Source organism: Solanum dulcamara, chromosome 7, assembly GCF_947179165.1.
Source record: "Solanum dulcamara chromosome 7, daSolDulc1.2, whole genome shotgun sequence".
Lineage (NCBI taxonomy): Eukaryota > Viridiplantae > Streptophyta > Magnoliopsida > Solanales > Solanaceae > Solanum > Solanum dulcamara.
Window position 1 is genome coordinate 63,219,664 of NC_077243.1, and position 5,652 is coordinate 63,225,315.

Sequence of the window (5,652 nt, forward strand, 5' to 3'; positions counted from 1 at the left end):
ATCACGACCTAAATGGGAGTTTCTCTTATCCGACAACCATCACTTATGAGCCAGTGATAGTACAACATTCAGACGTTGTTGCCACGTCCGTCCATACCTTGCCAGGGCATAAACGCCTCCCTAATCATGGATTCCATCGATTAGTCTAGTCCTATCATTTCAGGATAATAAAATGGGAAACATCCGACTTTAACGGTTCGATCCCACGGGAAGCATCCGACTTTAACGGTTCCATCCCTACCTATGTTGGCGGCGTAGTTTTTGGGGTTCGAGTATGGACTATACTCTCACCCGCTTCGGTGCTCGATACTCCTCCCATGACTCCATGCTTATAAGATTCCATCCAATTATCTCAAACAAGCCCTCACGGCTAGTTTCATTTAGAACCTTGCCGACTCATTAACTCTATCCTCGATTCAACTCAATCAAGTCATAATGGCAAGTCTCATTTAGGACCTTGTCCACTCGTCAATTCTATCCTCCAATCAACTCAACCAAGCCTAAATTAGATATGCATTTATAACATCCCACAAACATAACAAACCATTCCTCTCCTCATTTGTCACCTCCTTAGGACTCATCACAACTCTAAGAATTTTAAAGCAACAATTCAAGAGGAGTAACACGTTTAAGGAAATTGACATATCCAACATAATCATATGATTAAGAAATCAACGAAGCATATTAACGACCCATCTCCATCAACTCATGCTAACATGAAGGTTTTAGAAATTTCTTAGCTCAACAACATCAACACAATAAGAATCAAAGTAATCGGAGGCAAGGCTCATTCAAACATAAACCTATCAAGAAACTCCATTCTTATGGACATCTAACTTCAAAGAAAGAGTAGGGCACATGGGTGGACTCAACCCATGCTTTGAGTAGCCTTACATAACTTAGAATAGATTCTTAAAGAAACCTTGTTGTTGGGTCTTCAATGGCAACTTGAAGTCTTGAAGCTCTTGGAGGCAAATCTTGTTGAAGAAGGATTTGAAGAAGAAGAGAGGGGCTTCTAGGGCTTTTTAGAGAGAGAGGGAGAGGGTGAAAAATAACCCAAAATGTTCAAGGCTTGATACATATATAATTTGGGACAATTCCCAAATTGCCCTTTCTCCAAATTCTGAAAAATAGGCTAAAAATGCTCTTGGCGCGATAGTGGCGCGTCGCGCCCTTACAGCGCCAAGCCCAAGTTTTCTAGGTTCTGGGAAAATAGGCTTGAAAACCCTGCACACCTCGTAGTGGCGCGCCGCGCCAAGGGCCAAACTACTGAGGCTTGTTCTTGGCGCGATAGTGGCGCATCGCGCCCTTACAGCGCCAAGCCCAGATTTCCAGCAGTTGCTCCCCAGGCCTGAAATTCCTGCCGTGCTAGTTCATCTTAGGATCGTCGTTTCTTTTGACTCCAAACTCCAAAAATTACATTCTTAGTGGTGTTGGAAAGAAGACTCGACGACCTTTAATTTGGTAGGTCGTGGGCCACCGAGATTGTCGTCTTTCAAAAGATAGGGTCGTTAGAAGTTGACCCCTTAAATGAACGCATCCTAAAACTTAGCCACGACGAACCTTTTGGACTTAGTTTGGTCCTAGGGGTCCTTTGTGACCCCACATCACCTCCAACACTCTTCAATTACTCAAGAACTCATCTCAACTCAAGCATATACTTCACAATAAATGATTTCGACCTTACACATATACAAGAAAGGTCCGAATCTTAGGGAAAAAATTTTGGGGGGTGTTACAACATCTCCCTCTTGGGATCATTCATCCTCGTATGACGAGTAAACCAAGAATGGAATCGAGTTACAAATCACAATCAAAATTCAGTCATTCAACCAATCAATTTCTCAAACAAAAATTACTATCCAAACTCAAAATGCACAAACAAATTCAAATCAAGAAAATAGGCATTACCTTTAACATTCTCATCGGTAGGCACGAATAGATGGGGATATTTAGATTTCATATCTTCCTCCGCTTCCCACGTGGCTTCCTCAACAAACTGATTTCTCCACAGGACTTTGACTGAGGCGATCTCTTTGTTCCTCAATTTGCGAATTTGGCGATCAAGGATTTGGATCGGAACCTCTTCATAGGATAAGCTATCCTTAACTCCAATACTATCAATGGGGACTACCAATGAGGGATCGCCCAAGCACTTCTTCAACATCGAAATGTGGAATATCGGATGAATGGCAACTAGCTCCGAGGGTAACTCCAAATCATAAGCGACACTCCCTATCCTCCTCACAACCTGGTAAGGACCAATGTATCGAGGACTAAGCTTCCCCTTCCTTCTAAACCTCATGACACCCTTCATGGGTGACACTTTCAAATACACCCAATCATCCACCTCAAACTCTAAGTCTCTCCTCCTCACATCGGTGTAAGATTTTTGGTGGCTTTGGGTTATCTTTAGCCTATCTTGAATAACTCTCACCTTCTCCATGGCTTGGTAAACAAAATCAGGCCCAATCAACTCAATTTCACCAACTTCAAACCATCCAATTGGCGATCTACACCTCCTCCCATACAAAGCTTCATAAGGAGCCATTTGAATGCTTGCATGATAACTATTATTATATGCAAATTCTATGAGAGGTAAGTGATCATCCCAATTTCCCTTGAAGTCAAGTACACATGCCCTCAACATATCTTCCAATGTCTGGATGGTGCGCTCTGCTTGGCCATCTGTCTAGGGATGAAAGGCCGTACTCAAGTTCACCTTCGAACCCAGTCCCCTCTGAAAGGATTTCCAAAATTGGGAAGTGAATTAAGCTCCTCTGTTTGAGATAATAGACAAGGGGACCCCATGCAATCTGACGATCTCTTGTATATATAATTTTGTATAATCCTTTGCGGTGTCAGTAGTCTTAACTGCCAAAAAGTGAGCTAATTTCGTCATTCTATCCATAATCACCCAAATCGAATCATGTTGCTTTCGGGACCTCGGCAAACCTGTAATAAAGTCCATATTGATCATCTCCCACTTCCATTCCGGAATGTCTATATTTTGAGTCAATCCATATGGTCTTTGATGCTCAACTTTCACCTATTGGCAATTCGGACACTTGGAAACGAATTCTGCAATATCTCTCTTCATCCCACTCCACCAATAGATTTCTCTCAAGTCATGATACATTTTTGTAGAGCCGGGAAGAATAGAGTATCTGGAACTGTGCGCTTCATCCATTATCCTTTCTCGAATATCATCGACATCTGGCACACACAATCTATTTTGGTACCTTAATATACCATCTCCCCCTTTGGTAAAAATCATCACCTCTTGCTTGTGAACAACTTCCTTCAATTGGAGAAGGACGGGATCTTGGTCTTGCTTTTCTTTTACCTTCGTCACGAGTGAGGATGCAGCCCCATCCTGAACATTAACTCCACCTTCATTGTTCTCTTCAAGAAGAACTCCCAATTGGGCTAATCTGTGCACCTCTCTAGCCAATTCTTTCCTTCCCTCCTCCATGTGGGCAGTGCTACCCATAGACAACCTGCTAAGAGCATCAGCAACAACATTAGCTTTACCTGGATGGTAGAGGATGCTCATATCATAGTCTTTGAGTAGTTCGAGCCACTCCTTTGTCTCAGGTTGAGTTCCTTCTAGCCGAAGTCGTATTGTAAACTCTTGTGATCGGTGAACACATCAACATGCACTTCATATAAGTAGTGGCTCTAAATTTTAAGGGAAAATACCACAGCTGCCAGTTCAAGGTCATGAGTCGGGTAATTCCTCTCGTGAACTGTCGCACCCTATTTTCGAACGGAATCGAAATAGTTCACAACATAAAAATGGCTATGCCTCTGATTTTGAAAATGTTTAGAGTCGCCACCTAATTTTAAGGAAAATATTAGGAAAACCATTTTTTTTGTAAATGTAAACTCTGTTTTGATTTGCGAAACCTGTGAGATTCTAAGTAAGGATTTTAGTTACTCGAGGGGAAGGTATTAGGCATCCCTCAGAGCCTATCCGAAGATAGTCCTTAAACTTAGTTTTAGAAAAAATGATTAGGGATATTTATTCATTTGTTTGTTTTAGAAATATTAAGAAAAAGGGTTTTTATTAAATTTGAGAAAAAGGTGAAAATATAAGGTATGTCATATATATACGTCTTATATATGAATGAACCAAATTTAATAATAATATATTTATTGTATAGTAAAATAAATACTAAATAATATATTTAAATATATAAAAATACAAATGTATATTTTAAAATCATTTGAATAAATAACTTACTAAATTTATGGTAAAATAAATGTCTAGTATTAGCAATGGTTACTTTATTTGTAGCCACGATAAAAAAGAAAATGAATAAGATAATAGACAAGTGTAGATATATGAATATGTAATATGTTGTAAATCTAATTTGGGTGAAATCTCTAATAAGATTAAGGATGCCTAAAAATCATTGAATTTTAAAATATTAAACTACCCCAAATATATATATACAAACAAAATATTTAAAAGTCGACAGAAAATAAAATTATCTACATTCTTATTTTTCTTCGGATCAGCGCCGGCTCATTAATCGGAAGACAAAATATATAAAGTTTTTGTCATTTTTCTGCTCGGGTCAACTTCCATCATTTCCGAAGGGCCTAATTACCCCTACCCCTCCTAAGTTTATTTATTATTATGACCCTAAAGCGATCTAAAAGAAAATAATAAAAACTAACGTCTTAAAAGGTGTCTAAACGTCCCAACTTAATATCCAAGAGGCATTGGACGCACTATTTAGAGTAGGTTTTAGACCAAAGGAAATATAGGCATCCTAATTAGACACATCGTCAAACAAAACAGATAGGACAAGCAGTTAGCACATAAAATCTCAAATAAGCCTCTAAATTAATTAATTGACATGCTTGAAAACACATATAAATTGTGAAGGTCATAATTATTATGTGTGTGCGTACAATCAGACACAGGTATTATAAACATAAAAACTTGAATAATATGACGGACAAATTTAATTACTTAGGTGATTATAATAAAAAGAAGTATTCTTGATAATTTTAGTTATTAACTAACAATATTTTATAGAATACTATTCATATGACTTTAGTTAAGAGCATGCTAAAAAAAATTATTAAACACTATGGATATGATTTTCTAAATGTTGATATACTAAAGATGTATTAAAATATAGACATGATTTTAAATATAGAATAATATGATAAATATTTATTAGAACCCTAGGGGGCATGAATTCTACTCATAATTGTTATGAAAAAATATTTATGAAGGCCTAATATCCATTTAATTAACATGTTAGAATTATAATACCAATAAACATAATTGTTATATGATAAAATATGCGATAAATATTGTTAGATCTCATGGACCCAATAGGCTCAAAATATTCTTACTGACATAGTTTTCTATATGCTTGAAATAATATTAAACCCTATAAACGATACCTAGATGATTAGTATGTTGAAATTTATTTTAAATATTATTTATAGACATGGTGTCTAAATGAAATGATATGTTGAAAATTGATTAAAATTGTAAGCATGGTTTTTTAAAATAAAATAACATGACAAATATTTATCAAATCCTATAGACATGGTCTCTATATATAAACTATGATAAATATTTGTTACAATTCTAGAGGCTTGGTTTTAATAAAAGGTGCTAAAATA